Raw genomic sequence first — 19,304 nt, forward strand, 5'->3', positions numbered from 1 at the left:
AGCCCGTCTAAAAAGGTGTGAACTGTGGGGCTGGCACTAGCGAGGCAAACCACTAAGACACCTGCTCTATAGGTGAAGGAAACTGAGTCATAGAAGTGGTGGCAGGCTGGCCGATCTAGGGTGGAGGCTATGGTGGTGGAGCCCCAATAGCAGTAACCACATGCTACATGAATCCAAGTAACTGTTGCTACATGAGGAGCTACTACTGTTGCATGGCCTGTTGCTGCCACTGGATAGTCTGCTGTTGATGCTAGAACTCATCTTGTCTAGCCTAAACCTATGCTAGAGTAGCTGCTATCTCCTAGGCCTGGCGAGCCTGATCCTGCCTCATTCGCTCAAGTATAGCAAGGAGAGCAGAATCTGTCTACGGTGCAGGTGGAGCTGAACTAGGGCTACCGACCTCATGATCGTGTCGTCGAGGAGGCATCTGAGGGATATCCTAGTAGTCATCATCTGAACTATCGCTGGGGTCGCTCTCTATCGAACCCTCCTACTAAGCATCTAACCGCTCCTCCTCTATAGCTGCAATGCCCCTGATAATCTCATCCTACTAGGTTGCAGTCTCTGGCACCTCTGGGCAATGGCGCGGCTAGCTAGGTGCACTCGGCCTACTATGATGGAGTATTTGGGTCAAGTTATATGCAGGGAACTTAGTAGTAGCACTAGAATACTCTGCCAACATCTCTGGAGGCCTCACTGTAACTGCCCTATGAATAAAAAATGTAATCCAGTGAGCATAAGGAAGTGGTCTGTGTCCTCTGAATCCCTCTGCAAGGGTATCCTCCATCTCAGAAAGAATGACAACCCATACATCAAAGATAGTCTACTGCATCAGGGCGTTCAGTAGCTACAACTGAATGCGAGTTAAGCTCTCATGATATCCCATCCTTGGTAGTAGGGTCCTCCTCATGATACCATCTAGCAGTCTAGCTATAGGAGTGAGATCCCTGGGTGTCCTGCTCGACCCCTCACCAAATGGCTCTGTGAAGCAAGGGTGAACAAGATCTGTAGGAGGCACAAGACCACCGTGAGGGCATCTAGGAGGCTCTGTATGTCCATAGCAAACCTCATGTATCTAGATGGGTGAATCCTATAGCCTGAGTATCTCCCTAACCCTAAAGCTCATCAGCCTGTAATCTCGGCCTCTGAATGCAAAGTGAATGAACCTATGAGCTAGGTCAATCCATAGTGTAGCATAGAACTCGTGGACCCAAGATGGGACATATCTGCCTATCCATCCAAGTAGATCTATCAGCCCTGGTAGGTAAGAAAGGTGAGGACATATCTGCTCTCCTGCTGCTACTACTATGGCCTCAATAGAATAGACCCTCTGAGACCTAAATGCAACCCCACTATTAAGATATGCATTATAAAAATCCTCCTATAGTGGTGTGTAGAACCCCTCTGAAGCATGCTCATCCCTCCTAGGCGGGAATCAATCCTCAAACTACACAAATCTGAGTTGTTGCACCTGTTTGGCCGTGGCGGCCCTCAAATCTAGATGAGTCACTAGAGGCGGACCTGGTGGTCTGGGAGGCGGATGAGAACCCCTCCGCTGTGTCTCTATCCTTGGTGTCACCTAGGTATAGGTATGACTAGAGCGGTGAAGCTGTGGTGCCTGTTGTATCTCATCTATCTACTCTATCTCCTCGGTCTGCTGCTATGGCTCCCCCTGAGGCTAAGTCTCCTCCAAAGCAACACGTCGTCCCTCAAGCATGACAGTCTGAGCTAGACTACCATGATGATGCTCAACCTGCTCTATAGCTGCTCTCTGTGCAGGTGAAAGTTGATCTACTATCTGGACTCCACTCCTAGCACCTCCTCTCTCTACACACTTTGCGGCGGCTACAACTACGGCCACTGTTCACCTAAATGGTCGTTTAGCCCATTTAAACACCATGTAAACGCTACACGGTGGTGCACCGTTTCCATTTAATCACCCGTTTACCCCGTTTAATTGGCCATTTAGCCCGTTTAATGGGACGTTTTGCCCGAATAATGGCTAAACGGTAGGTGACCGACTGTTTACCGTTTAGTGTTTAGGAAAACACTAACTATGGCTGCTCTCGCTGTATATGCATCTGCATACTTCTGCTTCTTTGACGTGATCTTCTTCGTCCCCTTGCCTTTCACATCAGTAGGCAAGCTTGGCGGAGGCCTTAGAACCTCATCACCTGGCCACCTCTGGTGTTCTTGACACGTGTCATTTGAAGCAATCTGCTGCCTCTGACAAAGATCAACTGCCAACTATCCCTTCTGAGGCTTGGCCTCGATTTGTACTCGTGAGCTTGGCCCCAAGTTGACTGACAACTACCAATGAGACCTCAAAAACCCTGACTCACTGCACATTAGAATAGATCAGATATGAATAATTTCAATACACATCTAGAGATACAAAACCCTAAGAAGCAAGCGTTAGATACAAAATTAGAAATGAGGGTTGGATACCTGACAAACCAGCGAACCAAAGAGTAAGGAACAGATCACGGAGAACCATCAGGAGCAATTAACGTCTAGGGTTAGGGTTTGAAGAAGTGGCCGATCAATGCAATGTGGGTGCTGCAATGGTGATGCCGACAATGAAGGCTTTGGAGCAGGGGCGCGCACTGTAGAGACGTGGACACGGTGGAGCTAGGGCTTGGGAGTGGTACTCTAGTGAGATGCGGCGGCGCAGGAGTATATGAACGGGAGTGGCGCTGGCATGTGGCTAGGGCACGGGCACAAGGTAAGCGGTGAAGGTGCGTCTTGGCTGTGTGGTGGCGTGGGCACGGCAGCGCTTGCTGTGTGGCACGTCGGTGTGGAGCAGGGTGCGGCGCGATGGCTTGAGACTTGGTGAAGTCAGCACGGGTTGGTACGGGTTGCGACAGCGAGATGCAGATTAGGTCAGCGACGCATCGGTTAAATGGTGGCTCACCCATGATAGAATAGGAAACTTAGAAGAGTTCGAATCCCACATGATTTCTATTGACCAGACGCTCCGGTGGCAACGACTGGAGGCTGCAACCCAAAGTTCGATCGACTCTAGAGAGGTCCAACACCCCTAGAGCCACGACCGGACGCGTCCGATCACAACTGACCAGACACAGCCAGAGTCTGGTCCAACCTGTCTTCATCATCTTCACTTGACTGGACATAGGAACGCCATCTGACCAGACGTTGAACCGCAGAGTCCGGTCACGTCATCGCAGAATCGGTTCACCTCCTGTGAACTGACCGAACAGTAGACTTCAGAGTCCAGTGCAGTGTCTGGTCACTCTTTTCCAGTAAATCTACAAATTTCCTTTGCGTTGCCTATTCCCAATCAAGTCCCAACTTTAATAAGATCCAAATAAACACCAATTGGGACTGATGTGAGTGACATCTCTCAAACCCTCAAAATTTTTCAAAGTATTTTGCCTTAGGCTATAATTCTTTTTAAGAAAATAGGCAATAAAAGGGTGATTAAACCAATTAAAGAGAAACAATAAAACAACATTCATGCATATGCAATGCAATACTTAAAAGTAAATCTAGTTGCTTGTCAAGTTTGATCCAAGGTTAAGCTTCTTCACTCGCTTTTCGGCGGTTATCTTAACCATTTTAGACAAGCCCTATATGCATTACCAAAGATTAAACAAGTTGTATATTATAATGCAATGCAAGGGACAACACACGCTCATTTTTTAGTGAAGTTACTAAAATTAAGCACATTGAGCTCATTCCGCAATCGACAACAAGTCACCTCATCTAGCGGTTTAGTGAAGATATCAGCCAATTGATCCTCGGTCCTTACACCATCTAATGAAATATCATTCTTTGCAACATAATCTCTAAGAAAGTGATGGCGGATATCTATGTGCTTGGTGCGAGAGTGTTGAACCGGATTATTTGCAAGTTTTACCACACTTTCATTGTCGCACAAAAGCGGTACTTTTTCTAGAACTACACCATAGTCTAGCAAAGTTTGTTTCATGTAAAGTATTTGTGCACAATAAGCACCTGCGGCAATGTATTCCACTTCGGCAGTGAACAAAGCCACACTATTTTGTTTCTTGGAGGAACAAGACACAAGTGATCTACCAAGCAAATGGCACCCTTCGGATGTGCTTTTTCTATCAACTTTGCAATTGGCATAATCCGAATCGGAATAGCTAACTAATTCAAATATAGCTCCTTTGGGATACCAAAGGCCAATGCTTGGTGTGTGCTTAAGATACCTAAGGATTCTTTTAACGACAATCAAATGAGTTTCCTTAGGATTAGCTTGAAATCTAGCACACATACACACACTAAACATGATGTCGGGCCTAGATGCGGTTAAATATAACAAGCTACCAATCATAGAGCAGTAGAGAGTTTGATCAACCGTGTTACTTCCCTCATCTAGGTTGAGATGTCCATTAGTAGGTAATGGTGTCTTGATTGGCTTACATTCATCCATTTTGAACCTTTTGAGAAGATCTTTGGTGTATTTCTCTTGAGAGATGAAAATCCCTTCTCTCATTTGCTTGACTTGAAAACCAAGAAAGAATGTAAGCTCTCCAATCATGGACATCTCGAACTCCTTCAACATCAATTCACCAAACTCTTTGCAAGAATCTTTATTTGATGATCCAAATATGATATCATGAACATACACTTGACAAATGAAGATATGTCCATCAAGCTTCTTGGTGAATAGTGTGGTGTCAACCTTTCCAATGGTGAAGCCCTTCTCAATGAGGAAGTCCCAAAGGCGCTCATACCAAGCTCTTGGGGCTTGCTTAAGCCCATATAACACCTTGGACAACCTATAAACATGATTAGGATATCTAGGGTCTTCAAACCCGGGAGGTTGATCAACATAGACTAGTTCATTAATAAAGCCATTTAAAAATGCATTTTCACATCCATTTGATATAGTTTCATTTCATGATGTGATGCATATGCAAGGAGGATACAAATGAATTCTAGTCTTGCAACCGGTGCAAAGGTCTCTCCAAAATCTAAACCTTCAACTTGAGAGAACCCCTTTGCAACTAGTCTTGTCTTGTTCCTCACAACAATGCCTTGATCATCTTATTTGTTGCGGAACACCCACTTTGTTCCAATGACTCTTGCACCTTGTGGTCGCTCTTCAAGAGTCCACACTTCATTGCGGGTGAAGTTGTTCAACTCTTCATGCATGGCGTTTATCCAATCCGGATCTTGAAGAGCTTCTTCTACCTTAGTGATGTTCAATAAATGAAGAAAGCTTTTGAGAGCGAGTCATTACTCCCTTTGATAGACTTCATATGATGAGATCTTGTGGATAAGCTTGTAGTAGAGGTGAATGTCTTCTATCAACCACTTGATGGGGAGGTTGTGGAGCATCAACATCTTGTGCTTGTACCACCATTTGCTCATGGGAGACATGAGTGTCTTCATTTTCTACTCTCCCATCTTTATCACCATCTTGTGGTACATTTGATGAAGAAGGTGGATTGATCACTTGTACATCATCATCATCATCATCATCATTAGGCTTGATGTCTCTAACCAGAATATTCTTCATGGCTTCCCTCAATGGTTCATCACCTACATCATCAAGATTCTCATGTGCTCCTTGGGAGCCGTTAGATTCATCAAATTCCACATCATATGTTTCTTCAACCAAGCTGGTGGCATGATTAAATACTCTATATGCTTTGGACTTTGATGAGTAACCAACAAGAAAACCAATATCACAACGTCTTTGAAACTTCCCTAGGTGTTGCTACTTCTTGTAGATGTAGCATTTGCAACCAAACACCCTAAAGAAGGAGACATCCGGCTTCTTCCCATTGAGCAACTTATAAGGTGTCTTGCCAAAGAACTTTTGAAGGAATAGGCAGTTGGATGCAAATCATGCGGTGTTGATAGCTTCCACCCATAGAGCTTCGGGAGTGTTGTACTCATCAAGCATTGTTCTTGCTAGTGTGATCAATGTCCAGTTCTTTCTCTCAACTACACCATTTTGCTAAGGAGTATATGTTGCAGAGACCTCATGCTTGATCCCAACTTCATCACAATAGGCTTCAATGTTTATGTTGTCAAATTCTTTCCCATTGTTGCTTCTAATCTTCTTGAGCTTTACTTCAAACTCATTTTGTGCTCTCTTGGCAAACTTCTTGAAGCAAGATGCAACTTCAAATTTATCATGAAGGAAGAATACCCATGTGTATCTAGAGTAGTCATCAACAATCACAAGACAATAAAGATTTCCTCCCAAACTCTTATATGTTGTTGGTCCAAATAAATCCATGTGAAGGAGTTCTAGCACTCTTGTAGACATGTTGTTGACATGAAAGCTTTTGTAGGATGAGTATTTGCAACTTGTTTGCCAGCTTGACATGCACTACAGAGCTTGTCCTTTTCAAACTTCACATCCTTCAACACTCTCACCAAATCATTCTTCATTAGCTTTTTGAGTGAGCTCATCCCAATGTGGGCAAGTCTTCTATGCCATAGCCACCCCAAGTATTGTTTTGGTGAATAGGCAAGTCTTCAAATTAGCATCTTCAGAGGTGAAGTCCACTAGGTATAGGTTATTATATCTAAATCCTTTGAATATCACTTGATCATCATCCTTCTTAGATAAAACAACTTCATTTTCGGTAAACAAGCATTGGAAGCCAAGATCACACAATTGTCCAATGGATAGCAATTTGAAACTTAATGAAGCAACATATAGCACATTTGAGATTAAATGATCATTTGATATTGCCACTTTGCCCAATCCTTTAACTTTGCCCTTTGAATTATCTCCAAATGTGATTCTTTCTTGTCCATCTACTTCTTCATCTAGTGAGGTGAACATATGAGGATCACCGGTCATATGTTGTGTGCAACCACTATCAATTATCCAATGACTTCCACCGGTCTTGTAGTTCACCTACACATAAGAGATCAAGCTTTAGGAACCCAAACTTGTTGAGGGCCCTTCACCTTCTCAACAAGTGACTTTGCCACCCAAATTTTCTTAGGCCTATTATTGTTGGGAGGTCCTAAGAACATAACTTTCATCTTTCCATTAGAGTCCTTTCTAAGCATGTAATGAGCATTGAAAGAAAAGGGTCTAGCATGCTTGAGCAAGGGTTGTGGTGGTGGAGTTTGACACTCATGGGCAAAGTGACATTCTTGTCCACACTCAAAACATCTCTTTGGCTTTGGCTTTGACTTGTATTATTGTTGTTAAGCTTGAGCCTTCTTCTCTTGGTTTGCCAAGTACCTAATGCCACTTCTATCCATCTTCATGACGGTGTTCATTAGTAGCTCACTTTGAAGATGCTTGCCTCTTGTGAACTTGCTCAATCCAATCTTAAGGTGCTCTTTCTCCAACTTGAGCTTCTTGTTCTCTTCCTTGAGTGCATCATTATTTTTCTCTTCCTTGAGTTTCTTGTTCTCTTCTTTGAGCTTCTCATTCTCAAGAATTAAGTCACCATCATGATCAAGAGTTTCTAGCACAATGGTGTTGGTGGTTGATAGCTTCTCAAGATCTTTATTTAGCTTCTCATTCTCATTCTTGATCTTGATATACTCATCATAGTCATCAGACTCAACCACTTGCTTGCCTTTGCCACTAGATCCTTGCTCAATGCTCTCAACAATTAAATCATCACATGATGTGGCTATATCAATCTTAACAACGTTGTTAGTAGCATCATGTGGCTCATTGGATAAAAATTCTTGAGCAATAACAAGATTATCATGATTTATCTTGAGAGTTGTATATTCTTCTTTTAACATATTGTGGCTAGTGATGAGCTCTTTATGCATCCGTTCAAGTTTATCATGTTTATCTTTAAGCTCTTTCTTAGAAGATTTGAGCTCCTTGAGTTTGGATGACATAGCTTTATTTGCTTCTCTAAGCTCAACACTAGCCTTTTCGGCTATATCACATTTAGCTAAAAGAGAATCATTCTTAGCTTCTAGTTTGTCATTCTTAGCTCTAGTCTTTATAATGATCCTAGTATATTGATTTAGCAATTTAACAAGATCATCATATGAAGATGTTTCATATTCATCATCATCACTATCACTCACTATCATCATCATTAGCATGTTCATCACAACTACTATCATCATCATTTGATACCTTTCGTTCACCCTTGGCCATAAGGCATAGGTGTGTAGAGGATGATGGCGGTGGTGTTGGTGAAGATGATGAAGAATCAATCACAATGGCGGCCACCTTCTCATTATCACTATCATCATCGAATGAGCAACTTGATGAATCAATGTCCATGAGCCAATCACCGACAATGTATGCCTTCCCATTTTTCTTTTTGTGGAAGTCCTTCTTGCCATCTTTCTTCTTGTATGGCTTCTTCTTCTTTTCATCTTCATCACTTGAGTCATCTTTCTTGCCCTTGTTCTTATTCTTGTACTTGTCTTTCTTGGGCTTTGTGTATTGGTGTGCTAGATGACCAAGTTCTCCATAATTGTAGCAATCCATCTCAGAGATTGGCTTCCTTCTAGAGCTTGTGAAGAACTTTTTTTCTTGCCATCGAACTTGATGCCACTCTTGTTGAGCTTCTTTAGCATATTGGTGGTTCTTCTCACCATGAGATCAAGACTTGCATCATCAACTTCATCATCACTTGAGCTCTCATACTCAATTCTTGCTTCACCCTTCTCTTGGCTAGCCTTGAATGCTAAGTCTTTGTCTTTCTTCTTGGTAGAGGATGAGTCATCTTGTGGTGTGATGTGCATGTACATCTCATGAGTATTGATCTTTTCCAAGATTTGAGTCGGTGTAGCAGTGGAAAGATCACCTTGATGGAGCATGATCACAATATGTCCATATTTATTAATGGGGAGGACACTCAAATTTTTTCTCACAACATCAGATGGTTGCATTTGAGTAAATCCAAACCGATTGACTTCCTCTACAAGAACATTTAAGCGTGAGTATATTTCATTAGCACTCTCTTTAGGAAGCATCTCAAAAGAATTAAGCTTTTTCATAACAAGATGATAGCGTTCCTCACGCTCGCTCTTAGTTCCCTCATGGAGCGCACAAATGTTCGACCATAGTGCATGGGCATCCTTGTGGTTCCTCACCTGGTTAAACACATCTTTGCAAAGGCCTCTAAAGATGGTGTTTCAAGCCTTTGCATTCCATTTCTCATAGTTCACTTCATTGCCTTAGAGGTGCGTGGGATCCCAAGGTTTTGGGAATCCTTGTGAGGCGGCTCTAAGTATTCCAACATCTCGAGCTTCTAAATACGCCTCCATGCAGATTTTCCAATAAGGAAAATCATGCCCCTCAAAGATAGGAGGAGGTCCATCCCCGTGAGACATCTTTCTCTAGGCGGTTAAGCCTAAATACGTGAGCATTTCACCATTAAATCTTCATGCAAATCAACATCTCCATTGTTTTAGCCTCCCCTTATCCCGCATCGTGCATCCGCCACTGCCTGAAGGTTGAACTGGAACACCTGATCTCCTGATCGACGTGGCTTCTGGCGGCGTGACGGCGTCTCGGCGAGCCGGCGAGGCCGCGGAACGGTGGAAGGCGAAGCATCAAGTTCCGTGACTTACGTCGGCTTCTCACGGACGCATGAGCAGGCTTGAGCGTTGAGTATGTTGGGCCAAAGGCCATCTATATATACAACATATAGATGAGATATAGGGTTGGGCCCCTTGGCTGCTCGACTCCAAGAACAACTCACTTGTTATAGCTCCTAATCGCAAAAAAAAAACTATAGCTCCTGACTTGATGAATCCGCTATAAAAGACGAATAGTCCCTCCGTACATACGGCTTTCTCAGAACATCTTGTAATTTGAAACAGAAAGGCCCTGATTCGACTTGAGGAGGAGATGCTACATTATTGCAAGCTAAGTCAGGTGTATACTTACTGTGCATGCATGTGTAGTCCCGTTGGTTTCGGGGTGGGGGTGAACTGATGGATTAGCATAGATGCGGTTGCGGTCATTTGCATATGCATGCATGTATAGGCCGGCCCGGCCGGCACCTGTAGCCCTGTAGGCATCAAAGTTGCTGATGCTTCCGTTTCAAAAGAAAAAAAAGTTGCTGGTGCTTTATTTGACAAAACTCGACAAAAGTGAAATTCTGTGGAAGCGGAAATATACGGGAACTGGAAAGCAAAGAGAAAATCAGCGAAAACAAAGCATGCACTGAAAAGTTTTTTTTTTAGCGATTCACAAAGGTTTTGAGAGCGGCTTCCGGCAGGTGGCGTTCCCATGAACGGCCGGCGCGGTCGGAGTGGGCGCTGCCTTACGCTCGCTCTGGTGGTCAGGCGTGCATCCCGGTCTTCTTCTTCCTCTCAAGTGACTGCAGAAGAGGGAGACGTAGATGAGGAGGACGAACGGCGGCAGACAGAGGGCCGTGAGGCGCTGTCGAGGGCTGTCTCTTTGGCGGTGGAAGCGTCTCGGCGACCAAAGCCGATTCATGGGGTTCAAGCTACAATCCATGGAGTAGCCCAAGCCGGGCTTTCTCCGATCCGGTCCAAGTTTTGGTGCACAGGGTGCGGCTCCGATTCCGAGGATGACGAATCGGCGACTCCAACCACGCATGAGTTCATCAGGGAGGCCATTGACGCAGGGTTCACAATTGATCAGCTCTCCAGAGCTGAGCAGGCTCTAGACTCAGGTAAAACATTCTCGTCTGATGCCCTTCTTCTCCCAAAGTTCATCATCTCCTCGATGTTACAAGAGAAGCTAGCGGTGAAACCATGGCAAGGACCTTTGCCTGAGCCTCGTGTGTCTCCATCACGGACACTGGGGGATTTTCTTGCCAAGGCTTCGTACCGGACGCCGGTTTCCCGTTGTGGATCGAGCTCTTCATCCCGGGAAACAAGATCGTCGTTTTGCTGCTCGACGGTGAGGAAGAAGGAGAGTTCAATTTTTTTGGAAATCCCGGATTCTCAGGGCTCTAATCCGAATTTTCCTCCACTTACCGATCAGGCGCTGCCGGTCATGAATTGGTGCGATTCACGCGGGGTGGAAGGGAAGTCGGAGCAGGAGCGTCCTGGACCTGACGACCGGGTGCAACTCGGGCCCGGAAAGTTTTTTAGGCCCATGAAGGGTCTATGCGCTCTATTCCTCCGTACCGGCACCAAACGAAAGCCACGCCGCATCCCTAAGCCGCCGCCATCACCCTCTTCGCCACATCTCCGTTCTTTCGCGGACGTGGTTCGTGAGGGCAAGACCATGGCTGCACGAGGACCGGGCAATGGCGGAGACTTCGGCGACCGTGGTGGAAGCAGGGGCGCAGGTTTTAACCCCGGTTTCAACCCGGGTTTTGACCCTGGCTTTGGTGGAAGAGGGCAAGGCCACGGCTTCCAGCAGCGTGGTCGTGGCCGCGGCTTTGGTGGCCATGGAGGTGGACACAATGCTCATGGTGATTTCAGATACAATGGCTACGGCTACAACTTGGGCTACCATGGAGCCGGTCGTGTTGGGCGACCATATGGCGGAGGCTTCGGTGGCGGGCGAGGTCGCGGTGGCTGGTACCACGGCCGGCCTTGTCAACATCAAATCATGGGGCCACAGCCTGTACCAGCCGACCATCCCCAGCATCCGAACAACGTGGGAGGGCAGCCTCCTCTCGCAAGCCAGCAGATGGGGACGGCTGTCATGGGGCACATGTTGGCCGGACAGGGAGAGCATCATCCTCTACCCAACACAGTCATCCAGGAGGGAGCATCGCAGGAGACAGGGCAGGGGAAGGAACCAGTACAGCAGGGGGCTGCTCTCAATACCACGGGGGCAGTGCCCTCTCATGCTACTGGATCTACTTCGACAACAGTTCCTGCAGCAGCAACGACGCAGGTGACTCCAGAGGCGCAGAAGGCAGCACTCCCACCAATTGCAAACCAAGCTGTGGCTAACGAAGTACCTAACTCATCTAATCATGGAGGGCAAAAGAATAAGGGTAAACCATTTTGTTATCGTTGCCATACTAAAGGTCATACCATACATGAATGCACTGTGGTTCTTTATTGTGATTTATGTTGTGGTGATCATGTCACTAAAATTTGCCCAAATATGAAAAAAATGAACTCTACTGCTATACCATGTGGCTATGCGGTAGAAGGCTTGGGTTTCTATTTCATTCCAGTTGCCGAGAATCCTAAGGTAAATTTAGAGGAAAAATCAGCAGTGGTACGTGTTTTAGAAGGTTCTCTTACTGCTGACCAGTTGGCAGTGGAACTGGAAAAACTACTACCAGGTAAAAACAAGTGGGTGATTGAGGAGAAAGGCAAAGATGCCTTCATCACTAATTTCCCATCTTCTGATCTACTGAATACTATGGTGAACTGGGGTACCATGGACACAAAATCAGTGAAAGGGAAAATTCGCTTTGAAAAGGGAGTTGAAAATGATGTCTACAAATATGAGATTGATAAGGTTTGGGTGCAGTTCCGAGGGCTACCTAAGGAGTTTCGAGAATTTCCCATTATTTGGGCAATTGGCTCAATCTTAGGTGTTCCAAGAGCTGTGGATACTAAATTTACAAAGAAATTTGGTAGATCAAGAATGAAGGTAGCCGTGCTTGATCCTAATCTCATCCCTGACCTTGTGGATGTGGTTATTGGGGATTTCGTTTACGAGCTGCAATTCAGGGTTGAGCAACATATGCCTAATGGTGAGCCCGAGGTTATCGACATGGACTCTACCATGGATGATGAAAATCCTAAGGAGGATAAAAATAATTGGGAAAAACCCAATGAGGACATGGATGTGGATGGCAAAAAAAGATGACATCCAGGATCCTAATAGCGCACCTGGAAATCAGCTACCTAATTCCGGTCAGCACAGTGGGGCTGTCCAACAAAAGGAAGATGGTGTTGGCTCTGTGGTTCAGCAAAACAAATCAGGAAAAGCAAGTAACAAACCAGTGATAGTGCTCACTCAGAACGAGTTGTTCTCAAATGGCAATGGACAGTGGAAGGCTAATCTGATTCCTCCACAAACCGACTCTGGGCTCATTAATAAATTGAAATTGCAAAATGGTGGGACGATGTCCCCTGTGAGATCAAGCAAGAGGAATGCAACAACTGCGGATCAAGATTCAGTGCAAAGGGCATCAAATTTGAAGGCGAGAAAGAACTTGGATACCGAGCCAGACAAAGGTAAACAACCACAACCTTGCTCTTTTATTTCTCGCGATGATTCATCTTTATTAAATATTTCTAAATCTTTAGGGGTGGTTCTAGGAGATAATGATCAGGATATCTTGAATTCTTTAAAGTCTTTAAGGGATGTAGAATTTAATAGAATGAATGAGTCTTTAAATCTTTTGAAGGAAAACAAAGTTGTGGTAGAGGATGCATCCACGTTTTGTTCCAATGATGACAACCTAGACTTAGATGCTTTAAATCAAATATGTTCAGAAATTTCGGAAGGGCTAGGTGATGGGGGCTGTGACCCTGTGTGTCTACAGATCCCTGTATCACAGAAGAAAAATTCACGCCCTAAAAAGAAGAAAAAAAACAAGTGTCATTCTAGATGAAAGGTATATTTTGGAATTGCAATGGGTTTGCTGATTGTAAAAAATATAGATTCCTTTCAGATCTAACAAAAGAAAAAAACTTAGATTTCATTGCCTTATCGGAAACTGGCAGAGCCAAATTCCCGCAATCCACTTTGAATAATATTTGCGCAGGCAGAGATTTTCTGTGGCATTGTATGGCTCCGCGGGGTAGATCTGGTGGTATGCTTCTAGGTGTAAATTTATTATCTTTTGACATTGGGGAAATTGAAGAAGGGGATTTTTTAATACGCTTCAAGGTTAGACATAGAGAAGATGATTATAAATTTAATCTGATTTCGGTTTACGGGCCAGCTCAGATGGATCATAAAGCACAATTCTTATCCGAAGTAGTACGTGTATGCTCTAAAGAAGCTTTACCTATAGTCATAGGTGGCGACTTTAATATTATTCGGAGACCGGACGAGAAAAATAATGATAATTATAATGATAGATGGCCTTTCTTGTTTAATGCTGTAATTGACTCTTTAAATCTCAGAGAAATAGAAATGTCAGGAAGAAAGTTTACTTGGGCTAATCACCTACAGAATCAAACCTTCGAAAAATTAGATAGGATCCTAGTTTGCACGGACTTTGAGACTATGTATCCACTTACCACCGTGCTTGCTTTGACTAGAGAGATATCTGATCATACACCTCTCCTTTTTTCGACAAATAATCTGTCCTCATCTTATCAACCTCAATTCAAATTTGAATTGGGCTGGTTGCTGAGAGATGGATTCTGTGAAATGGTGAGGGAGGTATGGCAGAGTACACTAGTTGAGGGCTCACCTATAGAAAGGTGGCAAGCTAAAATTAGAAGGCTTCGTCAATACCTGAGAGGTTGGGCAAAGAGTGTGAGTGGTGCTTACAAGAAAGAAAAAATGAATATTCTAAATAAACTGGATGAGCTAGATAAGAAGGCCGAAACTGTTTCGATTAGTCAGGTAGAGCTAGATCTAAAACATGTGTTAAATGAAAGGTTGGCAGAGTTACTCCGAGAGGAGGAACTCAAGTGGTACCAAAGGGCTAAAGTCAAACACCTGTTAGAAGGGGATGCGAATACAAAATATTATCATCTGTTAGCTAATGGTAAACACCGAAAAACTCGTATTTTCCAGCTGGAGGATGGAGACGGTATAATAAGTGGTGATGCTCAAATCAAAGGGCATATTACCAATTATTATAAGAATCTGTTTGGCCCATCAGAGAACTCTCTCATCATGTTGGATGAGACACAAATTGATGACATCCCTCAGGTATCTGATCTGGAAAATGAGTATTTGACTGCCGCCTTTTCGCAAGAGGAAGTGAGGACTGCGATATTCCAAATGGAGCATAATAAGGCACCTGGTCCAGATGGCTTCCCTCCAGAGTTTTATCAGGTCTTCTGGAATCTTATAAAAGACGATCTGATGGCTTTATTCATGGATTTTCATCTGGGATCCTTACCACTGAATCGCCTTAATTTTGGAACCATAATTTTATTACCTAAAAAGAAGGATGCGAAAGTTATTCAACAATACAGGCCTATCTGTTTGTTGAATGTTTCTTTCAAAATCTTCACTAAAGTCGCAACCAACAGATTATCTACCATAGCCCAAAAGATAATAAGACCAACACAGACGGCCTTTCTCCTAGGAAGAAATATTATGGAGGGTGCAGTTATACTTCATGAAACGTTACATGAACTACATACGAAAAAACAGGATGGGGTTATTTTCAAAATAGACTTTGAAAAGGCATATGATAAGGTTAAATGGAGCTTTTTACAACAAACGCTAAGGATGAAAGGATTCTCACAAAAGTGGTGCGAATGGGTCCAAAAATACACACAGGGGGGCAATGTTAATATTAAAGTTAACGACCAATTAGGTTCCTACTTTCAGACAAGAAAAGGCTTACGGCAAGGTGATCCCATGTCACCTGTACTATTTAATATAGTGGCTGACATGTTGGCCATACTGATTGCTAGAGTAAAGGAAGCAGGGCAGGTGGAGGGGGTGATTCCCAATTTAATTCAGGATGGGTTGTCTATCCTTCAGTATGCGGATGATACAATGATTTTTATGAGCCATGATGTTGAAAAGGCAGTAAATATGAAACTTTTGCTTAGCACCTTTGAACAACTATCAGGGCTTAAAATTAATTTTCACAAAAGTGAAATTTTTTGTTTTGGCAAAGCCAAAGATCATGAAGTGTTTTATTCGCAGCTGTTTGGTTGTGTGATTGGTAAATATCCCTTCCGTTATCTTGGTCTACCTATGAATATGAGAAAACTAAACAACAAAGACTGGAAAATAATTGAAGACAGAATCGAAAAGAGACTTAGTGGATGGAAAGGAAAATTGCTGTCGGTGGGGGGACGTTTGGTTTTGATAAACTCGGTGCTTTCTAGTTTACCGATGTTCATGATGTCTTTTTTCGAACTACCGAAGGGTGTACTAGAAAAAATAGACTGCTTCAGATCAAGATTTTATTGGCAAAATGACCAACATAAACGTAAGTATAGATTAGCCAAGTGGGAAATTTTATGTCAACCCAAAGATCAGGGCGGGTTAGGCATACAAAATCTGGATATACAGAACAAGTGCCTGCTAAGTAAATGGCTCTATAAATTATTAAATGAAGACGGGATGTGGCAAGAACTTTTGAGAAACAAATACATCAAAGATAAGACCTTAGGGAGTTGTGTCAAAAAACCAACAGACTCTCATTTCTGGAAAAGTTTAATGAATATCAAAGACTCTTTTATGGGCTTTGGTTCGTTTAGAGTAAAAGATGGGACACAAACAAGATTCTGGGTAGACAATTGGCTGGAAAATAAACCGCTTAAAGACAAATTTCCTTCATTGTTTAATATTGTAAGAAGAAAACAAGATTCTGTGGCTCAAGTCCTTAGCCTACCCACACTAAATATTTCTTTTCGTCGAAACTTGGTGGGTGCTAACCTAAGAGACTGGCATAGAATTATTGCTTCTTTACAGGATGTTAACTTACTGGAGGAAAGGGATGTTTTTGTTTGGGGGCTTAATGCATCCGGAAGTTTTACAGTTAAGTCCATGTACGCTGCGTTAATTAACAATGGGATAAGGGTGTCACAAGATATATGGCAAATTAAAGTTCCTATGAAGATAAAAGTTTTTCTGTGGTATCTAAAAAAAGGTGTGGTTCTAACCAAGGATAACTTGGCTAGACGTAACTGGAATGGTGATAGAAAATGTTGTTTCTGTCATTCTCTGGAAACCATTCAACACCTTTTTTTAATTGTTTTTATGCTAAATTCTTGTGGCGTGCTGTACATATTCTTTTTGGAATTTCGCCGCCTAGTGATATGGATGACCTTTTCATTAGATGGTCTAAATTGCTAAATAACAAGTATAATTTATTGTTGTTAACAGCAGCATCTGTACTTTGTTGGGCAGTCTGGATAACGCGGAATGAGGTGGTTTTTGACAAATGCAGACCAAAATCTTTTTTGCAGGTTCTCTTCAGGGGAACGCACTGGCTCCGCCAATGGGCAAGATTGCAGCGGCATGACGATCTACGAGATCAGCTCACACTAGCTGCACAGCATCTAGAATCGTCGGCTTTGCAGTTCTTTGGTTCGAATGGGTGGTTGTCAACAAGACATATTGGTCATGCTTAGTCAAAACTTTATTTCGTTCAGTTATTTGCTTGGTTGCATGTAAACTTGAATTTTTGGAAGTTGGAGTATGGGCCTTCGGCCGGATCTTTGTAATAATTGGTCTGATTCTATCTGTTGATAGATGAAGCCGGATATGAAATATCCTTTATCTAAAAAAAAGCTACGCATGTACTCAGATCATATTAAACACAATAAAGTTGATGCTCGAACGAAGGGCTAGCTGCTTTTCTTCAGGCCGGATACGTGCATACCCTTGACAGAATTATTTGCCCTGTTCTCTTGCTCTTGTTTGGCTGATAAGCTATGACTGAAAGTACTGTTGACTGATTTGGTGTGAGAGAAAAATATTGTTCGTTGACTGAAAAAATACTTATAACCCAAACAAGCCCAAACGTACAGGATGATTATTTCCATCCAATAGCTCTTTGACGATTGAACAAGTGATCGCTATCTCGAACTATAATAAGTAATACTCCTAACCGACAAGGAAAACGAATTGCTTTATTTTGCTTCAGAATTTAGCAGGGGATCGTAGGGGACCTAGCTACCTGTCGACGAACGAGTAGCTAGCGTTACCAGGCCAATTGCAATGGCGCAGAAAGCTACTCCTAGCTAGATGCGAATGCGATGCCCCACTGCCCCTGCCCTCTAGCGGTTCTCCACTCCAGCAGTTGCAGTAGTTCACTCAAATGATGTGGACGTGAACACGATGATATACACGGATGCATGGAACCTGGAGGTGCATGAATCCCGCACGTACCACTCCAGAAACGATAAACACGTGCGTGAACCATGACGTACAACCTGGCATTTTCTAATGTGTGTACTCCCTTCATCGAGAAAAGATTTGCAATTCTAGAGCCAAAGGTCTATCTATCCCTGAAAAAAAACACAACTTTATTAAGCTCATAGAAGACTAGTGGAGTAGCTGTGCGGGTCTTGACGTGAAAAGATTAGTTGTTTGTGAAGCTTGCTGGATGTCTAAAGTCTACTGATGAAAAAGTTTAATATTTTTATCCTTCGTACTGGTGTGCTGGTCTATGGTGATTTCATTAAGTAATCATTGGATCGGAATAGATGCAGGGGCACATGTGTCTTTTACCTGCGTGCCTAATTCAGCCATAATGTTATATGAAGTGATCTATATAGCTTCAAAAGTAGTCCATATATATTGTGCGATCAATCTTTCGTACAATAAAAAGCTACAAGTGTCCATATAGCTATGATTTGCCAAGAATAAACAAAATAAATTCTCTCATCCCTTCATCCACAGTCCATGGTCACAATCAATATTGTTGTTGCTCCCTTCATATGCCACGCTTGCCATGGGCGACGAACGGGGAGCTACAGGCTGCGCCGGCGTCGCCAAGGATGAGCGATGCGGAGGTGAGTGCGACGATGAAGGAGCCCATGATCAACGACAGCAGTCGGCCCGCTACCTCGACGGGGACTAGCTTGATGAGCCGCCACGCCCACAGCTACGGTGAGGCGAGGGCGAGGCAGGTGGGCTTGGTGGCTGCGGCGCAAGTGAGGTGCCTAAGGAAATGACGCGAGCGGCGAGGCGGGGGTGTAGGGAGAGGAAGCAAGCGGTGAAAGGGCAATGGCGGCCATCTGGATATTGCTTGTGCACGAGAGGTGAAGGGGGAGGGGAGCAGAGCGAGCAAGCCACCCAAAGTAACAGTACCGTCCAATTTATAAGAGCACAAGTACAATAGCAATCACCGAAGCGATCAAACCATCATACTTGAGCCCATATAAACCCGGCAGTCCGATGAAATCACGAAGGATCTTAAACAAACCAACATACAAACCAAGATCGTACATGATTCAACACAACCAGTCACATGTTATATCACAGTTCACAAATAGTTCACAAGTATCTCACATACATCGGAGTTCACATAGTTATTACAAACCAAGTTCAAATAGCGGAAGCAAAGTAGTTTGACATCAACATCACACTTAGTTCAAATACATGCTAGTACCACGGTTATTTTCAGCAAAAGCAGAATAGAGTGGATAACTCAGGAGTACCATGTCCCATGGTTTAGTCCTCATCCACGGTAGGATGAAGGTAGTTCTTACAGTACCCATGATACATCATGTCATCTACAACAAGAGGAAATAAACCCTCAGTACGAGAATGTACTCAGCTAGACTTACCCGTCATAAACCAT

At 43.6% G+C, this 19,304-nt stretch overlaps 1 pseudogene; it reads left to right on the plus strand.

The window, feature by feature from the left end:
* Nucleotides 1-10,921: 10,921 nt before the first annotated feature.
* Nucleotides 10,922-17,018, plus strand: LOC136536836 (uncharacterized; annotated as a pseudogene).
* Nucleotides 17,019-19,304: the final 2,286 nt, after the last annotated feature.

Source organism: Miscanthus floridulus, chromosome 2 (genome assembly GCF_019320115.1).
Source record: "Miscanthus floridulus cultivar M001 chromosome 2, ASM1932011v1, whole genome shotgun sequence".
In the NCBI taxonomy this organism is placed as follows: Eukaryota; Viridiplantae; Streptophyta; class Magnoliopsida; order Poales; family Poaceae; genus Miscanthus; species Miscanthus floridulus.